This window comes from Oratosquilla oratoria, chromosome 43, assembly GCF_046742065.1.
Source record: "Oratosquilla oratoria isolate Oo_2021 chromosome 43, ASM4674206v1, whole genome shotgun sequence".
Classification (NCBI taxonomy): Eukaryota; Metazoa; Arthropoda; class Malacostraca; order Stomatopoda; family Squillidae; genus Oratosquilla; species Oratosquilla oratoria.
In genome coordinates, this window is record NC_134819.1 from 22,008,826 (window position 1) to 22,036,080 (window position 27,255).

A 27,255-nucleotide genomic window follows, 5' to 3' on the forward strand; every position below is an offset into this window, starting at 1 on the left:
AAATCTACGAAGTGAGTGCGAAGCTCAATGGGGCGGGACGTAACGCGAGGAAATGGCGTAAAAATGATTTTGATCGCATCCAATAATCCTCGTCATCAAAACCTTGGATGGAGTAGCTGAGGGGAAAGAAGGTAACCCACATCAATAATGACACGACTCCTCCTCCTCCTTTCTTCCCTCCTCTCCTTCTCCTCCCTTCCTCCTCCTCCTTTCTTCCCTCCTCTCCTCCTCCTCCTTTCCTCCCTCCTCCTCCTCCTTTCCTCCTTCCTCCTCCTCCTTTCCTCCCTCCTCCTCCTCCTCCTCCTCCTCATCATCATCATCATCTCTAACCCCTCCTCCTCCTCCTCCTCCTCGTCATCTTCATCATCATCTCTAACCTCCTTTTTCCTCTTCCTCTATATTCTTTTTTTTTTCTTCTTCTTCTTCGTTTGTCCTTTTCCTCTTCTTCTTTTCCACGACTGTGGCCTTCTGTCATCCGGACAGAAGATCCCTTATCCGACAATGATGACAATTCAGAGTTCGATCCCTCGACCAGCAACAAACACGATTTAACCCTTCGAATAACTTGCTTGATTTTTTAATTATCATTTTGACTTGCGTCTGGCGATTTTATTCAGATGGGGACTCGGCAGATCCTTGTCATGCCGATGAGAGGCCTGGATGCAGGTGAAAGGGTTTTAAACCAATACAAAGTCCAACCCTACCACTAATACCATACCAATACTACAAACTATAATACCGCCATAACTATAATTATTACTACCACCTCTACCGGTACCACATCACCGTTACCTTAAATACCACTGTTACCTTGAATACCACTATTACTACCACCTCTACCATTACCTTCAACACCAATATTATTAATACCCTCCACCATTACCTTGAACACCAACATTATTACCACCTCCAACATTACCTTGAATACCAACATTACTACCACCTCCAACATTACCTTGAACACCAACATTACCTTGAATACCACCACTACTACTACCCTCCACCATTACCTTGAACACTACTACTAACACTACTACTACTAACACAACTACTACTAACACAACTAAAACCTCCAATGCTACCACAACTACTACCACTAGCTCCATTTCTACCACCTTTTCTTTTCCTTCTTCTTATTATCATAATTACCAATAACACTATTAACATTATTACTATTGCTGTTGTTATCATCACTGTTATTACTACACAGGATGTACATGGGTGCTCTTAGGTGTCAGGAGAACACGGGCATAACAGTACGGCGTAATGGATACTTTATGAGAGAGGGAGGGTAGGGGGGACGGGAGAGATGGGGAGGGGAGAAGAGGGGAGCGGAGGGGGAAAGGAAGGCAGGGGGAAGGTGGGGGTAGACAAGGAGGTCGGGGGGGAGGGTAAGGTGAGGGGAGGGAGGGAGAAATGAAAGGTTGTATGGTGAGGGAGGGTAGGGAAGGAGGGAAGGAGGGAGAGAAAATGAATGATGGGGTGAAATGAGGGGTGAGGAAGTGAAAGGAGATGAGGGGTGATGAGGGAAGATTAGGACAGGAAGAGGAGAAAAGATGAGGTGATTGACAAAATAGGGAGATGTGGGGTGAGGAAGACGGGTCGGGGAGGTGAGTAGGTGAATAGGTGAGTGAGGTGAGTAGGTGGGGGGAGAAGGTAGTGATTAGGGAGGAAGTGGGAGCTGTGAAACAGAAATTAAAGGGGATTAAAAGAGGAATAGATAGGAAGCGCCACCAAGTGATAGGAAGATTTGTAGATAGCGTTCGCAACTGCTAACTCAGCGGTCCGAGTTCGAATCCCGCCCAGGTCTGAAATTATTTCAGTATCGCTGCGCTGTGAGCCGTTACTCCACCTCTCGTGAGCGGGGAGTTGTGTGTGTGTGTGTGTGTGTGTGTGTGTGTGTGTGTGTGTGTGTGTGTGTGTGTGTGTGTGTGTGTGTGTGTGTGTGTGTGTGTGTGTGTGTGTGTGTGTGTGTGTGTGTGTGTGTGTGTGTGTGTGTGTGTGTGTGTGTAAGGTCACAGCATTACCCATAGATCGGTCATACATGAGCTCTGAGTTCTCATCCGGGAGGGCAGTAGCTGTCGATCACGAGTCCAACACGTGATCCAAGACCATGGTGAATTACATACACACATACATACTCAACACATACACATGTTTAACCATAGACCTCCACACCACATAACCAACATACAGTACTGCACACACGAATACTTACTTCTTTCTTCACACGTCAGCGAACGGTATGTCACTAACCTTTAATTAAGGATATTGCTCAGACACAAGCCGCTTACCAATATCGTAGTCAGTGCCTCAATCACAGACGATCAACGCTTCTCATATATAGGATGGGACGTTAGAACTTGCTACAAGTAAGTGCACAGCTATGTACTGTATATTATTTCTTAGTTACATGAGACCAAACTCACAGATCAATTAACAAAATAAAGATACGCAGTTGGTGCCCTTGTGTTGAGCTTACGAGTATACTCGTTGACTTTACGAGTATACTCGTTGACCTTACGAGTATACTTGTAGTGAACACAATAGATGAAAAGATAAACAAGTTTCCGTGGTTATAACCATGCCCCGACTAATCACCTTTAAAATCACTGATGTCCCCTACCCATGTGGTGATATACAATTCTTATCATTTGAAAAATAAACTCCCATTCAGCTGAAAAAAAGCATAAAAAAAAAAACAGATTTCCTCAGTTGCCCTCAAAAGCCCCCCTTAAAAATCCTATTGCCCCACCTGAAAAACTGAATTGCCCCAACTGAAAAACGAAATTGCCCCACCTGTGGGGCGTACGCCCCACGTTGAGAACCACAGTCGTAAACTCTTTCACTACCTCCCTGCCCACACAGGTTTCGTTTTAGAACAAAAACACGAGAAAGCAGGTAAGACAATTTGATTTATGAACGTATGTATCCATATTACATCATTACTTACTTTATGCTGTAGGTAATGATCCTGGCTTCAACTTCGCAGCGAATGACCCCCTAATACCAAACTGAAACGGATTTGAGCTCGGGTATCTATCCATTCCTTGTTTATCTGTTCAACAACTCTTCTTCTCCCTATTTGTGCCTTCGTCAGAGACGAAAAGCTCTTCTCGTCAGCAAAGCTTACCTATCGTAAACCACTGTAAACTTGAGACAGAGCATAGAACTTTCTAGAGCCCAACGCGGAGATAAGAGTGGAGAGCAAAGTGGTGGGCGGACGCGAAGCAAGATGGTCCTTCCAATCCGCTGTTGTCTGGCTGCGGCCACGTCGCCGCGATCAACGTCAATCCCCGACGGTCGCTCTCGGGCACAGCATCGTCAGGCGGGTCTTCCGAGAGGTCCTTGGCTTTGCGGGGGATGATGCCGGATAAGCGAGAGGTTGCCGGATAAGAGGGGGGTTGCCGGATAAGCGGGGGGTTGCCGGATAAGCGGGGGGTTGCCGGATAAGCGGGGGGTTGCCGGATAAGCGGGGGTTTGCCGGATAAGCGGGGGTTGCCGGATAAGCGAGAGATTGCCGGATAAGCGAGGGGTTGTCGGATAAGCGGGGGGTTGTCGGATAAGCGAGAGGTTGCCGGATAAGCGAGAGGTTGCCGGATAAGCGAGGGGTTGCCGGATAAGCGAGAGGTTACCGGATAAGCGAGGGGTTGCCGGATAAGCGAGAGGTTGCCGAATAAGCGAGAGGTTGCCGGATAAGCGAGGGGTTTCCGGATAAGTGAGAGGTTGACGGATAAGCGAGAGGTTGCCGGATAAGCGAGAGGTTGCCGGATAAGCGAGAGGTTGCCGGATAAGCGAGGGGTTGTCGGATAAGCGAGAGGTTGCCGGATAAGCGAGAGGTTGCCGGATAAGCGAGGGGTTGTCGGATAAGAGAAAGGTTGCCGGATGAGAGAGAGGTTGCCGGATAAGAGAGAGGTTGCCGGATAAAAGAGAGGTTGCCGGATAAGTGAGGGGTTTCCGGATAAGAGAGAGGTTGCCGGATAAAAGAGAGGTTGCCGGATAAACGAAAAGGTTTCCGGATTAGCGGGTTATAAAAGGTTCACCGAAGACTGGAGGTCTTGTTAAGTTTAATGTAACATGAATTTTCTGTTACCGGAATTGAAGCTCACGTTCTGGGGTACTCTGCGATGGTTTCCGTATTAATAAGAGGATTCTGGATATATATGAGGTTCTCCGACTCAAAGAATATTACGTGACTTCGTGGGCGAAGTAATGTCTAGATTTCTCCGATTTTTTTATTTTTTTTATTTTTTTTTATTCAGAATATGAAGTCATGTACTAAGCTCTAGAAGAAATGTCTGCTTTAGGCAAAAAGTTCTAATCTTGGCGGAACATTTTTCCATTGCAATAGCTGCCAAGGGATGATACATTTTTTTTAAAAAGCATATGAAAGGTCACTGATACTAAAAAAAAAAAAAAAGCAACCATCTATTTTTCATTTGTATGTACTTCAACTCTCTATCCCTTGCTCGCTCGGGTCCCAAATAACAGGTATCCCAGGCCGGCGATGTCCGGCTTATTACATTTCAACCCCCCCGCCCCCCGCCTCCCCTTACCCCTCTTCCACATCTGTTCGCTTTGTCCCCCCAAAGCTGAAACAAAGCACATCAATTTGCTTTGTCCAAGATATATTTCCGTGACTGACAAAAGGCAAGAGCTTGACGGAAAATATTGATACAAGAGAGGAACATTGGCGATGACCTTCTGCAGTTCCGCCGAGTCCGGATACGGTTTGTCTTTTGCATCGTCTGATTCTCTTCAGCTGATCAGAAACCTTTCTTATGGACGAGGGGAAGTCTATGGTAGTTCTTGGAGTGAAATCGGTACGTATCCCCTAGCCTAACCAAATCATGTTATATAAAGATAAATTTAAAATTAAAATAGAAAATAAATTAATCATTTAAAGACACACACACACACACACACACACACACACACACACACATATATATATATATATATGATATATACGTGTGTGTGTGTGTGTGTGTGTGTGTGTGTGTGTGTGTGTGTGTGTGTGTGTGTGTGTGTGTGTGTGTGTGTGTGTGTGTGCATTTTTAAATGATTGATTTATTTTCTATTTCAATTTTACCTTTATATGACATGATTTCGTTAGGCTAGTGGTTACGCACTGATTTGCTTCCAAGAATCAATATATAAAAATATACGATTAAATAAATAAAAAGATAAACGATAAACAAATAAACGAATAAATAAACAAATAACAGGAATCAATCAATTAATCTGCTGGAGCCACAGACTCCCTTTTCTTAGTACCACCAATCACGTAGGGTGCAACGCTCGGTTCGTTTATTATTAAAACATGAACGATATCATCATTTTTTCTCTCCGAACGTGGGAATGTTCATAAAAAGATTTTTTTTATTTTTCAGATGAGAGTGAAAGTTTACAACTCACACTTAAGGTTGATTGAGGTGTAAATAGAGAAAATCTTTGTGTACATATTCACAATCATACAAACAAACAATTCACTCTTGAGGTTGATTGAGATGTAAATATAGGAAAACATTGTGTACATATTCACAATCAAACAAACAACTCACCCTTAAGGTTGATCGAGATGTAAATATAGAAAACCTTTGTATACATATCCACAATCATACATACAACTCACACTTAAAGTTGATTGAGATGTAAATATAGAAATATTTGTGTACATATTCACAATCACACAAACAATTAACCCTTAAGTTTGATCGAGATGTAAATATAGAAAATCTCTGTATACATATCCACAATCATACATACAACTCACACTTAAAGTTGATTATGTAAATATAGAAATATTTGTGTACATATTCACAATCATACAAACAAACAACTCACCCTTGAGGTTGATGTATATGTAGAAAAACATTGTGTCCACATTCACAATTATATAATTAAAAACAATATTTCTCACCTCTTCTAGTCGTTATGACTAAATCCAGGATTCCTTTTGCGATAGAAATGCTTATGAAATTAAAATGTGATGAATACAAGCGGTTTACGAATATCAAGTGATTATACTACTTTTGTTCCCAATTAAACCATCCAGGATTTACGAGTGAAATAAAAATTGTTTATCAAACTCTTCTATAAAGGAAACAAGAGGCTTTTGAATATCAAGTGATTATACTACTTTTGTTCCCAATTAAACCATCCAGGATTTAAGAGTGAAATAAAATTGTTTATCAAACTCTTCTATAAAGGAAACAAGAGGCTTTTGAATATAAAGTGATTATAATTCTAGAAACCATGGCCAAATATGGATTTCTTTTTAGTCTGAATAAATTATATTCCCGAAGCTACTTGAAATCGGTGTCGTAACTTTGTGTTTTTTTCTTGGTTGTGAATGCCACAGAATCTAAATAGTCTGTGGAATGAATGTCTCAGGGCACGTAGTTCATTTTTAATAAACCATCTGCATTAAACTCTTTACATCTGGTGACACCGTTTATATATATATATATATATATATATATATATATATATATATATATATATATATAAACATACATAATACTGATGACCCACTTTCGGAGAAGAATAAGCGAAGATATAGAGATCTGTATATTTCGATCACTTACTGTGATCCTCTTCAGCAGAAGCACAACTTCTCATATCTGCTGAAGAGGATCACAGTAAGTGACCGAAATATACAGATCTCTATATCTTCGCTTATTCTTCTCCGAAAGTGGGTCATCAGTATTATTTTACAAATGTGCTACGACATATCTTTGTTATAAACATACATGCACACACACACACACACACACACACACACACACACACACACACGCACACTCCCTCACGCAAGGAATGCGACGTGAACTCCCTGAATCACGACAGCCCGAATCGCCAACTTGGACTTACGTTGGAGCAAAAATCCTTTCCTCACGGAAAAAGCAACGTGATCTTCTTAACAAACTGAACATAGCTATTTATTTTCTTTTCTTTTCTTTCGTGAAAAAATAATTTTGTTTATATCAGCCTCCTTCCCATATTAATACGAGGATAGGAAGGAAAAAAGATTAAAGAAAACGGCGACGACGATGACGTTGATGATAATGATGAGACGAAGGAGGAGAGGGAGAAGGATAAGGAGGAGAGAGGTGGGGAGGAAGAGGAAGACATGGAAGAGGATGATTAGAAGGAATAGTACAATGGAGGAGGAGGAGGAGGAGGAGGAGGAGGAGGAGGAGGAGGAGGAGGAAGAGGAGGAGGAGGAAGAGGAGGAGGAGGAAGAGGAGGAGAAGCATAGACCGATATCGCGAGACTGGGAGTCAATGAGGCAAGATAAGGAAGAGAAGTCTGGTGGGATGAGAGTGTCATTACAGGGTTATTGAGGTCAAATGAGGACGGGGGTGGAGGTGGGGGGAGGGGGAGGGGGAGTGGGAGGAAGAGGGGCGATTTTTTTTTTAATTTGGGAGCGAAGTATCGCTCCCACGGGGTTTGTTTGAGCCCGTGAGGTGGTGTTTATGCAAGACACACCTTGTGGAGAGGAGGTGGGATAGTGTAACTAGTCAGAGGGGGGATAGGGGGCGAAAGAAGGGAAGGGCAAGGAGGAGGGAGACTGGGAGAGGAAGACGGAGGGTGAGTGAAAGGAGGAGGGGGAAGAGGAAGAGGAGGAAGGGGAAGAGGTGGAGGGAGGAGGAGGGTAGTGAGAGGGAGGGAGGAAATGGAGGTGGTCGAGGAGGAAGGGGAAGGGTAGAGGAGGAGGGGAAGAGGGAGGAGGAGAGAGAAGAGAAGAAGGAGGGGAAGGGGATAGAGAAGAGAAGGAGGAGGGGAAGGGGGAGAGGGAAGAGGTGGGAAAAGAGAAGAGAGGAAGCAGAGGTACCGAGGCGGTTGTGGAGGGATGAGAAGGGCGTGCAATCTCGGAGAGGGATTTGGCCCACTGGCTAGGTTCTCCCTACTTCTCCTCTCGTACGGACAGAGTAGTAGCATAGGAGTACTATCATAATCTCTCCGCGGCCGGGGGGGAGTCACCGCCATCTTCTGGGGAAGTCACCGCCAGCTGGGGACGGGAGACTTCCGTCTTTCACTTCTTTCAAATCGGATACTCTTCCCAAGACGAATAATGCACGCACGCACGCACACACAAACACATATCAGAATGATTATCGGCATATTTCAAAATTCACTTCCACTAAAGACCCTAAGCTAACGTCTAGAATTAAAAATAAAATAACGTCTTAGAGCTTGATGCTATTTTCCACACGAAGAGACGACGAAAAATTGATGAAGAAGAAAAAAGGAAGAAAGGAAGAGAAAGAAGAGGCAAAAGATGAAGAAGAAGAAAATGAGATGTACCTAAACTACTTTGTCGGTGTTGAAGGAGCCGAACAAACAAACACACGTACACAAACACAAAAACACGCGAGCAAACACACAGACGCGCAAACAAACACACACACACACACACACACACATACATACACACACAAGCACAAAAAAACACACATGGATACACACACACACACACACAAAACACGCGCACGCACACATATATACACCAACAAGCACACACACACACAAACACACGTCATTATTTGTGTGTCTGAATCTGTATTTTCAAGTATTTTTTCATATTTTGGCTTGAACTGATATGAACATATTCTTATCGGGGCTAATTATGTTTCATCTTTCTATTTACAAAGAAAAAAAAAATCCTTATTGAAGTTTCCCTCCCCATTTACCAGAATTCATTCTTTATATTTTTCTTCTTTTTTTCTTTGTTTTCCATTCAATCCAAAAAACCTCTTTCCGTCATCACATTTTTCGTCCGACATTTTTCTTGATAATGTAATTATCTCTTTGAATCAGCTGTTTCTTTTTTTCTTTTTCTTTTTTTCCCTCCTCCCTGCATCTTTCCTATGGTTATTTTCCTCTATTTATACGCTTAATTATGCTGCTACTCTCCCTCAAACTCTTTAGAAGCCATTTACGGTTTTCTTCTCGAATTTTTCGTACTTTTGTCACCGACTTTCCGTTGGTCATCGACATTCGCCTTATTGAAATTTCTTCTCTTCCAAAAACGACTTTAATTTCATTTCGATTCTGTTTATGAGCAAATATCTCTCATATACCCTACCATACTTGCCACACGACCGTACAGTTGGGAGGCTATGTCCTTCAATGACTTTTATTACCATTGACAAAAAAAGTCGATTTTTACGGTGAATGAAAGAACCGAGTGATTAATTTTTTTCTATTTGCAACCAAAGCTGCCGTTTGCTCATTGCTAATTTCCAGCAACCTTAAAACGGGGAACCCAGAGAGAGAGAGAGAGAGAGATAGAGAGAGAAAGAGAATGAGAGAGAGAAAGAGAGAGAGAGAGAAAAAGAGAGAGAGAGAAAAAGAGAGAGAGAGAGGGGAGAGAGAGAGACTAAACCCAAATCCAGGGAATTTTACCAAGCCCTACTACCCCACCTTCGACCCCAGACGGGACACCACGAGCATACCACGTACCCTGTATATTCCAACGAGATAAATACAAGTAAGCATACCCACTTCCATTTTCTTCTTTCCTCGCCACTCGCTTCTCTCCACAATCTCTCCCTCCTCCTCTTTCCTCTCTTTATCTCAAATCTCCTATTCCTCTCACCACCTCCACCAGCCCCTCCACATCTCCACCTCCACTTCCTCCTCAAAAGCCAACACCCTTCCACTCGAATCCACTTCCCTTTGCATCAGACTCGAATGTTATCTTTCTTTTCCACATTCGAAGTTTTTTTTTTCTTTTTTTTCTTTTTTTCTTAAAGAACTTCGGGTCTTCGGGCCTTCCCTCCTCTTGCGGGGTGTCGGGTCATCCATCAAGTCTCAAGTGTGGCTGCAGGATTGCACACGATCGTTGCGTGTGTGCGTGCGTGCGTGTGTGCGTGCGTGTGTGATTGTGAGGCTGGGTCACCCCCTCCTCTCTTTCTCTCTCCCTATCTCTCCCTCTCTCTTTCCGTCTCTGCCTCCCCCTCCCTCTCTGTCTCTTTCTGTCTCTCTCTCTCTCTCCCTCTCTGTCTCTTTCTCTCTCTCTCTCTCTCTCTCCATCTTCCTCTCTCTCTATCTCTCTCTCTCGGGGGTGTGGGGTTGGTTGTAGTCCATCTGTGTAGGAAAATAAAACTACACGTATGCACGCACACACACACACACGCACACACACACACACAAACGCATTCATTACACCTCTTTAACTTCTTCCCTACGAAACTTACATAAATGAGAACCGCATAACTGAGAGTATCGAGGGAAACCATAACCTAGTACCCCAAGTCGGGTGGGCAATAACTTCCAGAGGCGGCAATACTACACGGGTGGGCAGAATCTTCCTTACCCGATCCTAAAATGTGCCTCACTTTATCAGGAACGGCCCTGACGAAGTTAAATCGAGAACAAAATTCAATTCAATTTCCTTCCGGTTCTGACCCCGTTGACCCGTTCCCTCGCTTCTTGGGGAGTGTGTGGGAGTGGAGGGGAGAGTGAGGGGAGTAGGGGGGGTTTGCGTCCCCTCCTATGCCCTCACTTCCTCCATAGAAGAGGGGAAATGGGAGGGGGCGAGCCGTCATCCCCTCGATAGAGAAAGGGGGGAGGGGAATTTCACTCTCCCTCTCCAACTCACTCCAACTCGCTCTCCCTCTTGTCCAACTCCCTAAATCCGAACTCCAATTCATCTCGTCCAACTCCCTAAATCCGAACTCCAATTCATATCGTCCAACTCCCTAAATCCGAACTTCTGGTTTCCTTTCCCCTTTGGAAATAAACTTTCCTGTTGGGATTCGAACCCTCGCCTGAGCGGCTTGCTTCTTATGAGACGAAGACCGTACCGTCACGCCAATGACACAAACACTCTCCCTCCCCCCCTTTCCTTCCTTCTGCTTCTTCATCCTGTCCCGTCTGACTAATGAACACGAGGATTATGATTACTTTCATCCTTCGATACGAATCCTCTTTACTCCATCTCGACTGAACACACCTTCCTTAGGCTCTTTCTAATTCTCCATCTCATCACATCGCATCGTTCTTCCCTTCTCTTCCTCTCCCCGCGTTCACTCATTTTCCTCTTCCTCTTCCTCTTGTGAACCCGTCTATTACTTACCCAGGAGAAGAAGAAAAAAGAAGAAAAGAGAAAAAAGATAAGAAAATAAGGAAATATGACGAAGAGGGAGGAACAGGAAAAGAGGAAGGATGATGAAGAGGGGAAGAGGAGGGAAGGAAGTAGGAAAAGGAGATGGGGGTAGAGGAGAAGGAGGAGGAGGAGGAGGAGGAGGGGGAGGAGGGGGAGGAGGAGGGGAAGAGGAGAAAGGAGAAGGGGAGGAGGAGGGAGGGGAAGAGGTGGAGGAGGAGGAAGGGGAAGAGGAGGAGGAGGAGGAAAGGGAGGAGAAGGAGGAGGGGAAGAAGAGGAGGAAGTGGGGGAGGAGGAGGAGGAGTAGGGGGAGGAGGAGGAGTAGGAGGAGGGGGAGGAGGAGTAGGAGGAGGAAGAGTAGGAGGAGGGGGAGGAGGAGGAGGAGGAGGAAGAAGAGGAGGGGAGGAGTTGGAGGAGGAGGAGGAGGAGGAGGAGGAGTAGTAGGAGGAGGAGAAGAAGAAGGTGGAGTACATTATCTTTCACCATAGTCTTGAAGAAGCTGTCCGAGTCCCAAATAAAACCACTAAAAGACAAGAGACTCTTCAACTGTCTGGTGTGGTGTGATCTGTACTCAAGATTGATTCCCAATTACAGTGTTTAAGCCTTGAGATACAATGCAGCACCACCGGCCTATCCTCTTGGCCAAGGAGAGGAAATACCCGGTCCATGGAAGAATTTGGTCAGGTCCACCACGACATGCGCTAGTTTGAGTCTATATTCAATAAATCTAGATCCTAGGAGCTTTTTCTTCATAACGATATAAACTGATGAGGTAATAACTGCAACATAAATTTTTTTTTTTTTTCTTTTTTTTACGTAGATCTTACCGTAAAGGGTAAGTTAAAGGTTTGTCTTTTAAGTTAGTTAATTCGTATGGCCAGCGAATGGTGCGAGTATACAAATTTACCTAGATAGGAAAATGGTTCCCTAACCCTTGCCCTAGGTAAGGAAACAGACTTATAAAACTTTCATCAAGTTGTTATCGAGCTTCTGTCGAATATTTGATTTTCCTCTCCCCATCAATTTCCCTAACTTTTTTTTCGAACCTTTTTTCCCTTCAATTTACCTTTGACTCCCTCTACCATCCTTGCCAGCCCAAATACCCGCCCGTCTTTCCAATACTTTTCCCAAGTTCTCTCCTCTGTTCCCTCCCTCTCACCACCATCCCTCGTCCAAGACGGTTCGACAGTATTCGAAATAACACAGTAACTTTTCATCTTTCAGAATTCATTTTTTCGTTGAGATTTTTTCCTCTTTTTTTTTCCTTGTCAGATCTCCTCATCCTCCTTCGTGAGACTACAGGACTGTTGAACCTGCTTCGATGGCGGCTGGGTTATGGGGGCTGCAACTAGGGCAATTATGCTACAACTTAATACATACACATACACACACACACACACACACACACACACACCTCTCGTGGCGCAGTGGTTAGAGTTCTCGCCTACCACTACGGCGGTCCGAGTTCGAATCCCTCCCAGGGCTGAAATAATTTCAATATCGCTGTGCTGCGGGTTGTTTCTCCAACTCTCGTGGGCGGGGAGTTGGGTGTGTGTGTGCGTGTAAGGTCGTAGCATTACCCATAGATAGGTCATATATGACCTCTGAGCTCTCATCCGGAAGAGAAATAGCTGTCGATTACGAGTCCAACACGTGATCCAAGACCATGGTGAATCAAACACGTATAAATGCGTTATACATATACACATACGTATGCATGCACATGTGTCACGGAAATTAAGACTGCCACCCAGTATTAATGGAGTTAAACGAGATTAGCTATAAAACCTTCAGAATCCCGGTTTACGATCTCAGCTTCCTGTTGGTCGATCTAACTGACGTGTATATCCAAAGTCCGAAAACAAACAGAACGTTAAAAGCCGTTCCATTTTATACCGGGGCAACACCTGTGCTCGCATAACAATGGTGGATATGGCAGTGGAATCTATGGCGGCGTTGCAAAAGCCGGCCATGCGGACCGGTGTGCCGGACAACTTCAGTACGAGTCAAATTCTCGCGCGCAGGATCGGCTGCCATATGTACGAAGCATCACACTACTCGTATTATAAAATATAAAGTCACTGATGAAATTACTAGTTCTCTTTTACTCTGAGGAATAATAAACACAGTTCACAGAATCCGGTGGTAACTCATGTACAACTACAAATATATATATATATGTATATATATATATATATATATATATATATATATATAAACAAGACGCCGAGGCCGGCATTCTCGTGTACACACTCATGACGCCTAAGCGGGCATCATCGTACCTAAAAGGATGAGCTTGGCTTCTTCAGAACAACACACGACTTTTGTGTGGGCGAGCACACATCTTTGCGGTTCTTTCTTTGAAGAGAACAGGACAAAGTACCATCTCGCTACCACTCTTTTTTTCATCCAAAGAAGTGCTGCTCTTTACTCAAACTGACATTCTGGCATTCTTTTATCTCTCCCTCTCTTTTTCTATTTCTCTCTCTCATGTACTGGGTATTATGCATAAGATTTGTGCAGTCAATACGTTAGTTACTTTTAGTGACACCCTTACGGACCAGAGTTCCACAGCATCCTTTCATACTTCTGCTATATTTAAACTATTACCACCCTCAATTCTTTCCTTTGCAGCCTTTACGACTCTTCGGTGCGACATTTCCCCCCCGCGGACAAAGTGTCCGTTATCGCCAACGATATCTTCTATTACTGCTCTCCTTCACTCCCCATTCGGGGAAGCTTATGCACGAATGATATAAAGAAATATGTTAAAGATTAGCACGCCGGTAGGACCTGACCAACAGTGAGGATCGGAAACATGTACTCATGGTCGAAGCTTTATGTTGGTTAATCGGTGACATGTTCCCTCACGTGCGCCAACTCACACCTACACGCGCAAGCACGCTCTCTCTCTCTCTCTCTCTCTCTCTCTCTCTCTCTCTCTCTCTCTCTCTCTCTCTCTCTCTCACACACACACACACACACACACACACACACACCGACTCGGTGGTACGGTTGGTAGAGCGCTGAACTGGGAAGTAGAAGTGCTCCCAGTACCCAGTTCGAATCCTGCCCAGGGCAGAAATTATTTCGGTATCGCTGTGCCTCGGGTCGTTACTCTGACTCGCGTGGGCGGGGAGTTGGGTGTGTGTGTGTGTGCAAGGTCATAGCATTACCCATAGATCGGACCTACGAGCTCTGAGCTCTCTTCCAGGAGGGAAATAGCTGTCGATCACGAGACCAACACGTGATCCAAAGACCAAGTGGAAGACCAAGTGAATACACACAAACAAACACACATAAAACACGACCGTTCGTGTGCCTCTAGCGAATGACCACCAGCTGGTGTTGGCACGTTTGTCAAATGGCATTCGCTACTCAGAGTGCTGCTCTTTTTCTCAGGCTCCTCCTCCTCCTCCTCCTCCTCCTCTTCCTCCTGCTGTAGTCGCAAAGGTAGAAACGGTCGGGTTGGTAGTGATGAAGTAACTGTGCTACAGCGAAGGTTGAAGTTCTGCTGAAGATTTTGGTGGTGAGGATGGTGGTAGTACGGTCATATGGTAGTTGTGGTGGTAGTGGTGGTGATGGTGGTGATGGTGGTGATGGTGTTGGTGTTGGTGATGCCGAGAGTACCGGTAGTAATGACGGTGGTGTTGGCTATAAATTTTATGAAGATTATTGGCAGTGGTGATGATGGTGGTGGTGATGGTGTGTCCTCTTACTTCTTTATGCTAAATTACTTAAGATGAGCTCTCTTCTTCAGGCTAAGCGCTGGAAATCGTCCTCTTACGAAAAGAGGAAGAGGAGGAGGAAGAAGAAGAAGGTGAAGAAGAAGAAGAAGAAGAAGAAGGAGAAGAGGAAGAAGAAGGAGAAGGAGAAGAGAAAGAAGAAGGAGAAGAGGAAGAAGAAGAAGAAGGAGAAGAGGAAGAAGAAGACGAAAGAAGAAGGGGAAAAAGAGGAAGAAGAAGGCGAAGGCGAAGAAGTAGAAGAAAGCGAAGAAGGCGAAGAAGAAGAAGAAGAAGAAGAAGGCGAAGAAGGAGGAGAAGAAGAAGGCGAAGATGAAGAAGAAGGCGAAGAAGAAGAAGAAGAAGAAGAAGAGGAAGGCGAGGAAGAAGAGGTGAAGAAGAAGAAGAAGAAGAAGAAGAAGAAGAGGAAGGCGAGGAAGAAGAGGTGAAGAAGAAGAAGAAGAAGAAGAAGAAGAAGAAGAAGAAGAAGGCGAAGAAGAAGAAGAAGGCGAAGAACAAGGCGAAGAAGAAGAACAAGGCCAAGAAGAAGAAGGCGAAGAAGAAAAAGCCGAATAAGAAGAAGGCGAAGACGAAGAAGAAGAAGAAGAAGAAGAAGAATCACCGACAACACAAGAGGAGATGATGTAATCAGGGCAGAGACGCGCCCTGACACCAGCCGTGTGATAATAACAGGGAAGAGACAACGAGACAAACGACGGGAAGGTCTGTCGCTGTCTCGATACATTTGGATGAGGACGAAGAAACAGTGGCCGAAGTAGAGGCGCAGAAGGATGCAACAGGATATGGTAGGGGAGAGAAGGATGAGGATAATTAGGATGAGAATGAGGAAGAGGGTCAGGGAGAGGATGTGGAAGAGAATGAAGAAGAGAATGAAGAAGAGGATGAGGAAGAGGATGAAGAAGAGGGTGAAAAAATGGATGAGGAAGAGGGTAAGGATAACGAAGATGATGAGGAAGAGGATGAGGAAGAGGATAAGGATAAGGAAGAGGAAGAGGATAAGGATAAGGAAGAGGATGATGAAGAGGAAGAGGATGAGGAACAGGATATGGAGGAGGATGAAGAGAAAGAGGATATGGAAGCGGAAGAGGAGGAAGAAGCGGAAGAGGAGGAAGAGGAGGAGGAAGAAGAAGCAGAAGAGGAGGAAGAGGAGGAGGAAGAGGAGGAGGAAGAGGAGGAGGAAGATGGAGAAGAAGAGTTGTTGTTGTACCATAAGTGGAGCCCCCCTGTTGGCTCCCTTCCGTCCCCACCTGTGGGGGACAGAAGGAGATAACGAGAGAAAATCAAATTTGGGGGGCGATGAAGGGAAATGAAGGAGAAAGTGGAGATAATGAGGGTGGCCCTCTGAGTGGAGGAAATGCGAGAAGATGAGAGACGAAAATGAGTCAATTTTGTGAATAAGATCACGATGAAGAGGTCAGGAGGGGGAGAGGAGGGGGAGAGGGGGGAGAGGAGGAGGAGAGGAGGGGGAGAGGGGGAGAGGAGGGGGAGTCTGTCACAAAAGATAATGATGCAATGCCATCCGGAGGACCGAAAAATCAACACGAGATAATGTCGATGAAAGGCCCGCCAAGGAGATCGTAAGATAACGAAGAGAATCAGGGGAGAGAGATAAGAGGGAGAGAGATAAGAGGGAGAGAGAGAGAGAGAAAGGTGAGGGGAGGGAGAGAGAGAGAGAGAGAAAGGTGAGAGATGGGTGAGAGAGAGAGAGGTGAGAGAGAGAGGTGAGAGAGAGGTGAGAGAGAGGCGAGAGAGAGAGAGAGAGAGAGAGAGAGAGAGAGAGAGAGAGAGAGAGAGAGAGAGAGAGAGAGAGAGAGGTGAGAGGGAGGGAGGGAGGGAGGGAGGGAGGAGGGAGAGAGAGAGAATGTGAAAGTGCAAGAAAAAGAGAAGGTTTAGGTGGGAGGGGGAGATAAACGGGTTGATGAAGAAGAGGAACAGATGGGATGGGGGGGGGGAAGAGATTTTGAAGATTGTCCAAGGGGGGGGGGGACGGACGGTCAAATAAACCCCTTCTGTTCCAGGTGGTATTTTCTCCTTCAATTCTGGCTGTTACCACACTGCTTCATTCAACTCCATAGCATTCCTCCGCCACACACCCCGAACATCCTCAACCCTCACTAGGGTAATGTCTTATCTCCATTACCCACTCCCCCTTTTGTATAACCAGGGAAAACTCTTCTCTTGACCCTAGAGTCTGTCAGACTCTACTTCCTTCTTGCTTCAGTCCCTTCATCATTCTCAATATTCATCTCTGTAGGTTTATCTTTATTTCAATGTTTTATCTCTCTCTCTCTCTTTCTCTCTATCCATCTGTCTCTCTCTCCCTCTCTACCTCAATATCGGTGTGTGTGTGTGTGTGTGTGTGTGTGTGTGTGTGTGTGTGTGTGTGTGTGTGTGTGTGTGTGTGTGTGTGTGTGTGTGTACGTGTCCCCCGACGGACTCGGGAGTCTGACAGATACTGACAGATCGTAATAGACCCCAACAAAACCCGGTGGACTCCAACAGACTCCAGCAGATCTGAAGGGAATTGCCTTCCATTTCGTCGTTCCTGTCCTTGGCGACAAGATCTCACCTATGAGATGGGATCACAGAGGAGGTAAAGAAGTCTAAGGAGAATAACACAAACGAGGCTTAACACAAGATAAACTTGATCAGCATTTTTCTTTGAGTAGAGATGACTAGTCTCAAAAAAAAAAAAAAAAAAAAAAAAAAAAAAAAAAAAAAAAAAACGAGCCTCTGGTCCGTAGAGGCTCCAGTACAACCCCTATCGTACTGTCAGCATAATACTTATGCAGTTAGTCGCTCTGTCAGCAAACATGACAACGATATGCGAAAAAATAATGATAAAATACCAACATGGAATATGCAACATGCAACACCTTATTTGTTATACATGCAACATGCATCTGACAAAACGCACAACTCGCGAGATGCAACATGAAACATGCAACACGTTGGAGTGTAGCCCGCCACACGCACACCGTTTTCTTTATACAGGACATCAGACACATTTTTAATCACTGAAACAGTTTTACTTTATGTTATGACTGAAAGCATACCATTCGAACAAAGGTACAAGAAAATGATGACGATGATGATGATTGTTAATAATAATAATAATAATACATACATATACCAAAGGCTTTTTCCCCCTACACGGGGGGTAGCCAAAAAGAAAGGCATAGAAACCACTCCCACCATTTCCCATACATTCCACTCCCCTCCACCCTCCTCCCTCCCTCCCATCTCGGCACCTCCAATAATAATGATAATTAATAATAATATTAATAATGATGATGATAAAAATAAAAATAATTCTATGTACACAGTGCCTCTTCCTCTTTATAAGGATGGTATCCACCCAAAGTACGCACCCACATCCACCTATTCCACCCATTCCACCCCAATCTACCACCCACTGTAACCTTCTTATCTTAGCAAAATAAGAATACCAAAAATGATAGTGACTGGGACATGATTCATATAGACAACAGATGGACAGAATACTTCCAAGATCTCCTATTTGCAGGAAATGAAGAACAATGGCAAGAGAGAAAGATTTAGATGGAGAAGAACATGATGAAATTAAAAAAAAAGGGCACAGAGAGAAATGAAGAAAAAAAAATCTAAAACACCAAAAATAGATGAAATATCAATAGAGCTAATAAAGTGAAGAAGGAAGTGTAGTACAGCAAAATATATTGGAAGTCATAAATAAGATTTATGGACAAGGAACAATACCAGAGGAGTGGGGTAAAACCCTAATAGTCCCAGTATCCAAAGGGAAAGGTGATGCTGGAAATTGTAACAATTACAGAAGGAATTTCCCTTACACCACACGTCACAAAAACATACGAAAGAATAATCGAGAAAAGAGTAAGAGCCCTAGTAGAACCAATTTTAGGCGAGGAACAGCTTGATTAAAGAAGTAATACATCAGTAACAGCTATGACTTTTGGACTAAGGATGGTGTCAAGAGAGGCATGGGAGTATAACTAAAGCCTTTACATCGCCTTCATTGATCTACAGAAGGCCTTTGATTCAGTACCTCGTGAAAAAGGTATGGAGATGTATGGAGCAGAGGTATGGGGTCACAGGACATCTAAAGCAATTAAAAGTTTGTATTGCCACTGTGTATGTAGTGTTAGAACATCAAAGGGGTCAGAAAATTTGTTCCAAGTGGAAACAGGGGTTAAAATAGAAAGTGTGTTATCCCCGCTGGTCTTTATAGCATATATAGAAATTGTGATAGAGGGTTTTAAGGAAGATAGAGAGGAAGAACATAATAACAGAATAATGACCTGTGTAGATGATATAGCTAAATGGAGTAGAGACAAGGAAGAGATCGAAGAATATTTAAAAAGGTGGAATGTGTGTTTTATAAAGGCATAAAAATGAAGAAGAGACAGAAATACTGACCGTCAGCAGAAGAGAAGAAGAGTTTAACATCACCATAGGAAATATGATTGTAAAGAATGTACACATCCCTAGATATCTTGGGAGTATATTTATTACGGAGGGTGGAATTAGGAAAGATATTTCAGAAAGAATATAGTGCGAATGTTGAAGCCTTCTGTCCAATAATAAAGGGAAACTAAGTACCTTTAGACGTGAAAAAGATTATTTTGAATACTGTCTTGACACCTACCCTAACATATGGTTTAGAGAGTTCGGTGATGACAAACGTAGACAGGAGCAGGATTTAGGCAACGGAGAGAGCCATAGTTGGAAATACGAGGATAGATAAAAAATAAAGATATAAGGAAAAGCATTGTTATCTGCTTCATAGTATGTAAAGTAGATGGTGCCCACCTAAGATGGCTGGTATATCTAGAAAGAATGGAAGAAGAAATAGCTGCAAGGGGATGCTGGGGGTGAATGTCGGTCGGAAGACCACGAGGAAGACAGAGAAAGAAGTAAGAAGTAACTCAAATGCATAAAACGAAACAAACATTGCCAGCCAGGTCCTCCACAGGAATATCGGCGCGGTGAACCTCAGGGCAGGCTCCCCGTTCACAAGCATATAGTCCTATTTATTCATGGATTGCCCATTGCCACTACTGCTGCTCCCTTCTCCCAAGCTGTCGAAGACCCTCCACATTCTCCGGATCTGAAGAAGAGTCTACGTGGCTGTTCGGAGTGCTGGCTATATCCCTGGAGCTCCTCCTGGTAGGCCCCGCCTCCATCGACTTCCCATTTTCATTGTGAATAAAGAAAGAGATGGGAACTACAAGTCCCTCAACGGGTACGTAGGGGGGAAAGGGTTCTTCAGCTCCGCCAAAGGAATGCCTATGCAATAACAATAAGCCCGCGTGGCCACCCAACTCAAACGGGGAGGGGAGGGGAGGGGGGGTTAATACCCACTGCTGTTGCGCTGTAGAACGCCCCCCGACACCCCACCCCCCGGCCTTTCTGTCGCCATGTTAGGCTGCAGCTGTCCTGCGGGGAAGAATTCTTCGAGCAACTGGCTTCTGCCTCGCGCCTTGCGTTCGCGTGCCGTTGCTCAACGACCCCCAACCTCCTTGCTACTCTTCAAACATACGCAGCGCTACTTCCTTCGCTCTCTCTTAAAGTAGATATTTTGGCGTGTGTGTGCATGTGTGTGTGTGTGTGTGTGTGTGTGTGTGTGTGTGTGTGTGTGTGTGTGTGTGTGTGTGTGTGTGTGTACGTGTTTCCTAGATGGGGGCCATCACCAACCACATGTTATACACGAAAACCCAACTCCCCCTCCCCTCCCCACCCCTTCAGCTACCTCCGCACTCCCTCTCCACTCTTGTCTCCCACTTCGCCTCTACTTCCAACGCGCGTACACACCTCCACCTACATAATATGTACACATCTTCACACTCTCTTGCTCTTCGTTCGCGTCCCTCCAGTTACTGCATAAAGAATCCCTCTCCCTCTCCCCCTCCTCCTCCTCCTCCTCCTCCACTCTTCCCTTAAATCTCGGCCCCTTTACTCGTAGGTTCTACTCGCTGCTTCTTCTTCTTCTTCTTCTTCTTCTCCTCCTCCTCCTCCCTACCCATCACTCTCAAGAGGAGGCGTTGATTTTCTTTTCTTCCAGAGCGGAAGCTATCTTATCATATGTAACAGTACATGGTAACATCAACAAAAACAATAATGACAATAATAATAACAACAACAACAATAATAATAACAACAACAATAATAATAACAAATAATAATGAAAAATAACAATAATAATAATAATAATAAATGACAATAACAATGATAATAATAATGATAATTAATAAGAATTATAATAATTAATAAAAATTATAATGATAATAAAAATAATAACGACAATAATAATTATTATAATAATGATAATAGCAATAATAATAATAATAATAATAATAATAATAATAATAATAATAACAGTAGTAATTATCAACATTATGTATCTGCTCTACATATTAAATTACCTTTGAGTTGTATACATTAATAGCATATGGCCATACAGACTTGTCTATTATGACATTTCATAAACATGCAAATGTAATCATGCTTAAACGTGTTTCAACTTGTTCGAGCCATCACAGACCTACACGCTTACATGTGTGTACACACGCCAACAACCACTTCTGTACGCACACACACGAATACACACAGACATGTGTACATGACCACACACACGTGTATTGAACCACCCATGCACATAAAGACGTAATTACAGTGTCGGAGTTGTAGTGAAACAGTCCTTATGAACTCACAAGCTATTTCAGAGACTTGGCTACGAGCTGTTACCCCCATTAGAAGTCTATGAGAAGCTCAACTTCAGCATACATTAACTTGTACCCAGGTACCTCTTCCCCTCACCCCACACCCACCCCAACCCCCACCCCAACCCCTACACACATGCACACGACTCGGTGGCGCGGTTGGTAGAGTCCCAGACGGACAGTATGGCGGTACCGGCGGTACCTGGTTCGAATCCTGCCCAGGGCTGAAGTTATTTCAGTATCGCTGCGCTTCGGGTCGTTACTCCAACTCTCGTGGGCGGGGAGTTGGGGGGCGTGTGTGCGTGTAAGGTCATAACATTACCCATAGATCGGTCATACAAGCTCTGAGCTCTCTTCCGGGAGGGGAGTAGCTGTCGATCACGAGTCCAACACGTGATCCAAAGACCAAGGTGAAAGACCAAGGTGAGTTTGTTGTCGTGGTTAGCGTCATGACTCACTACAATGCGGGACCGGGTTCGTGCCTCATCTAGAGAGTAAAAGTTCCACAAGCATAAACAGTTAACTTTGAGCAAAGGTGATAGGTGTGCTGTGCGTGTGGTGATATTTGATATCACGGTGTTACTATAACCACACAGATATTGCTAACCCTTATCTAAACGCTCGGGTGATGTGTTTCTTAGAACGTGGATAAGCCCATAGGTCAGCGCATTCGAAAGTCGTATCGGAAGGTCAGTGACTGGCAAGGGGGGGAGGGGGGAAGGGGGAAGGTGGGGAAGGGGGGGGGGAGTCCTCTGACTATCTGCACTGATAATGACCTAACTCGATAAGACGTTGGCTTCACGTAATCTCAGAAATTGTTATCATTGGCGCTGATCTCCTACGACAATGATGACCTGACCTGATACGACGCTGACCTGATACGACCCTGAGGACCTGTCGGACTTCTTGTGGCACGCGCGCGCGCGTGTGTGTGTGTGTGTGTGTGTGTGCGTGTGTGTGTGTGTGTGTGTGTGTGTGTGTGTGTGTGTGTGTTTGTGTGTGTGTGTGTGTGTGATTGACCCGTCGTTATTGGCAGGCATTGGAGGGGTCAGCGTCATGATACAAAACTAATACCAAATATGAGGAACAAAACATACGAAACAGATTAAAGCATTTGTACCTATTCTCTTGAAAAAATTACTTAGGGACAATCTTAAAAGAAATTGACAACATCAGTTTAATATAAGCCTTTAACATTCTACAAGAAATTCATATCAATCTAATATAAGAATTTAACATTCTAAAAAAAATTATAACACCAATCTAATATAAGCATTTAACATTCTAAAAGAAATTGATAACATCAATCCAAGCCTTTAACATTCTAAAAGAAATTGATAACATCAATCTAAGCTTTTAACATTCTCAAAGAAATTGATAACATCAAAGTTGAAAATATTTTTCACATTAAATATCACCAGGATGATAAACAATGGCTACCAGGACACAGATTTCGACTAGTAGTAGATAAAAACAATTTTGCCCACCGCTTCGTCGATGAATGAACAATTTGAAGTTTCAAAAGTTCGATTTTTTTTTCTTTTTCATCCGACCACCAGGAACGAAATATCTTTTGTCTGCATGCTTTAGCATCGGAACTCATTATAACACACACACACACACACACACACACACACACGCACACGCACATGCGCACGAGTGTACACACTAAAGTAGGCATTGTCAGGACACAATGACCCTGGATCAACCTTTGTAAAACTAGATGACTTCACACATTTTCATTAGATAATCAAATACAAATGGCGACTTACTGAGACATGCACAACAAGACAGAGTCCGCAAACTTAATTGCGTACCCGAACAATACGTTCAACAGCAAAATCGCAAACACAAACACACTACGCTTATTCATCCGTTTCCTTACATCACCTGTGGACACACAAACACCGAGAAACACGCAACCGTAAAAGTGTATACATGTACACATTAAAAAACGTAAATGCTTTAAGATACACGATGCGAATATAAATGTATCTGAAAAATTTACAGATACAATAGGAAAGGGTATATTTTTCGACAAAACTATATTAACGCGACAAAAACTCATGTCTGATACAATATGGGTCAGGAACGATTGTCCGCGCCAATAGACAAATTAATACTGACAACAGACGATTTCATTCACGTGTTTGTGATGCCCTTTTCAGAAGCAATGTGGTTAAAAAACAAAGAAAATTACAACGAAGAAAACTCACTGGAATGTACGACACTTCGGTTGATAAACCTGTACCTTGCATCCTGCATAAATCGTCCGTAATGATCAGCCAGACTATAAATAAAACTATTTACATATTTTGGTGTTTAAAACGTATGTTTGTCGTATCTATGTCTGTTTTGCGGCGTTCTAACTTGCCCGTTTGTTTGTCTTACTGAATGCCTTTCTTCTCTCTCTCTCTCTCTCTCTCTCTCTCTCTCTCTCTCTCTCTCTCTCTCTCTCTCCATCTTCTCTACTCTCTCCTCCTACTCGAGCTAGTTTTTCCCATGGGATAGAGAGAAATTATTAAAAAGACAAACTTTAAAATCTGGGCACAAAAATCCTTGCAGTTGCAAATCACGAGCGGCAGAATTAAATGAAGCCTCGCTTGTATTAACATTTACTTAATTGTAATGCACAGTAAATAACTACACACGTGGGGTCTGTTCCCTTTGACTGTATTTATCAAACTTGACTTTAAATCCGCTTAGATTTCTTGTACTATATAATCTTCTGGTCTGTTTCGCAAATTGACGCAAGTTTGCAGAAAGCTGTGTTTCTTGATATTCTTAGAGGACCTTTTTCTTTTTTTTCTTTCTTTTTCATATTTTCCATGATCATTCTCTCACTCAAAACTTATTTTTCTGTCAATTTTACCCACTCCTTTCAATGATCTAAACACAGCACGTCATTCATCCCTCTTCTTTCTTCTAATACATTTAGGTACAAAACCTCATTTATCAGTTCACGAAAACAACATCCATTTACTTACAACATAACCTCGCACCTCAGACGACATGACGTCACAGTAACCAGCTGATCACTCCACGTACCTGAGGACAGAAAATAACCTTAATGAATGAATGAATTACAATATTTCACTAAGATAAAAGAGATATATAGAAAATGGGTGAACAAATGAAATGCATACGCCACTACACACAATATGCACTGACGCGTGCGTGTATATAACTGTACATGCATACATACAAAGAGTTGCTACTGAGGCCTACCGTTCTCGAGGCGAGTGGAGAGTGATGACTTTAAGCCCTATAATTACTCCTTAACGGGGATAAAGGGTGGGAAGATAGTGATAATAAAATGTATGAGGTATTCCACCAAGCTCAAAGAAACTAAAGTTCTACCGAACTGCATCGGAAGCCTTACCCGGACGAAGAAAGACGCGACAACTCGAAACTGCAAATCAGAAGCGGCCCCCACTAGACGACTGAAGGGCATTGGGAATGCTCATCGCAACCGTCGAAAGACGGAGACGAAGAAGACTTTCCGAACGACTGGGGAGACAAAGATTACGCGGAAGGAAGCCACAAAGAAGACCTACACAAGAACACTGCTTATGGACCCTGTTCCGGAGGCTTCCGCCCTTGAGGTCAAAGGCCTCACGGTCAAAGAACTCGAAGTCAAAGAACTCCTCAAGACGCTAACACGTGACCACATGGGAAAGCCGGACGGTTGCGTCTCGAGTCCAAGATAGGTTCCAAGTCTGTGGCTTGACATTTATCAACCACAATACACTTTAATTCTAAGCCATCAACATGGAGAGAGACTCGAGGAGGCCAACATGCAGAAATTGAAACGTGGTACGGCCAAGGACTCGAACCTGGGATAGCACGTGACAAGTGTTAGTGACTTAGCCGGTTGCGCCATCAAGAGAGACATACAAGGAGATGGGTGCCCCTGTGGCAGTGGTTCCTAAACTGTGGGGTAAATTACCCCCCTGGGGATAATTTAACAAAATTTCGGGGGTAATGGAGGGGTAATAAAATAAAAAAGTTAAGAATTCTGAAGATCAAGAAGCCATGAATTCCTCAACTAGCTTCAAATCATGCAACTCCATCCCCACTGATGTTCTTGATATCTTTGGCAATAGTCATTTGAGATGAACAATGTTCAAATGCAATAAATAAAAGAAAATATCTCTAGCGTTTTAATTTAGCCATATATATCAATAATGAGAAATGTAGTAACACATTTGTAAACCACAACTAACACCACAGTCGGACGAAAGAAAGAGTTGAGTAAGCGAAACTATACATTTCGACTGCTAACTGCAACCCTCTTCAGTAGTACTACTGAAGAGGATTGCAGTTAGCAATCGGAATATATAGTTTCGTCCAACTGTGGTGTTAGTTGTGATATATATCAATGCTGACAACATTTTGTGAAAGTGGTAACATGCTTAATGTGGCAAGGTAAATTGGGTAACAAGCTGAAGAAGTTTGAGAACTACTGCCCTGTGGATAACAACGCTGCAGGAAAGAAGGGAAAGTGTGGTGATGTTGGTACACTGAAGAAATACCGGTTCGATACAGTAATGACAAGAAAGTTAATAGACAAAGAAGAATACGCACTTCGCTAATTGGGAATGTCGATCTATCTCTCTCTTCTCACTGCTATTATTGGTACCAAGTTTCAGGCAATCACTGTGATTTAGCCTCGCCGTTTTTCGCTGCCGAAACGCTGCATCACAAAAAAAAAACAAAAAAAAACAAGTTGAGAGAGAGAGAGAGAGAGAGAGAGAGAGAGAGAGAGAGAGAGAGAGAGAGAGAGGGAGAGAGAGAGAGAGGGAGAGAGAGAGAGAGGGAGAGAGAGGGGGGAGGAGAGAGAGGGGGGAGGAGAGAGGGGGAGGAGATTGGGGGAGGGAAAGAGAAAGAGGGAGAAATAGAAAGAGAGAGTGAAAGAGAATGAGAGAGATAGGGGAAAGAGAGAGGGGGAAGATAGAGCGGGAAAGAGAAAGAGATAGAAAAATGATGAAAGAGAATGAGGGAGAAAGAGAAAGAGAATGAGAGAAAGAGAATGAGAGAAAGAGAGAGGGAGAGAGAGAGATTTGTTCCCATAAACAGGAACAAGACGTCCGTCCGTGGTCACAGGGAGCCTTGAACGAACCTTATGACCCGCAGGAAGGAGGTGCTGGGAGGGACACGGGGGGGAGGGGAAGGAGGGGAAGGGGGGGAAGGGGAGAAGGATATCTCCTACTTGAGTATGTATTACTTCTTGACGGGAGAAAGAACTCTTGATGGACAGTCTGGTGTCGGGAAACCCCGTTTGGATAATTTGGTTTATTCCGAGTTCTTTCTCTTTCTCGTTCCTCTTTTATTCAACATGGGGTCATCCAGTTATTTTATTTGTTTTCTTTTATTATTTTTTAAAGAAACCCATTGCACAACACCCCATATCTATTGGCATCATTTTTTAAGTAAATTCATTAACACTGGCCTTGTCTAGTGAATACCATTTATCTCAGAAAGACATTTAGATTTTTTTTTTTTTCGATGTTGAAAGCAAAGGAGAGGTTATGCTCTTAAAACTTGAACCATTGGTAATAATAATACATACATACATATACCAAAGGCTCGTTTCCCCCTTACACGGGAGGTAGCCAAAAGACAATAATAATATTGCCAAAATATTTTTGTTTTGTTTTTATTTTGTCATGAGAGC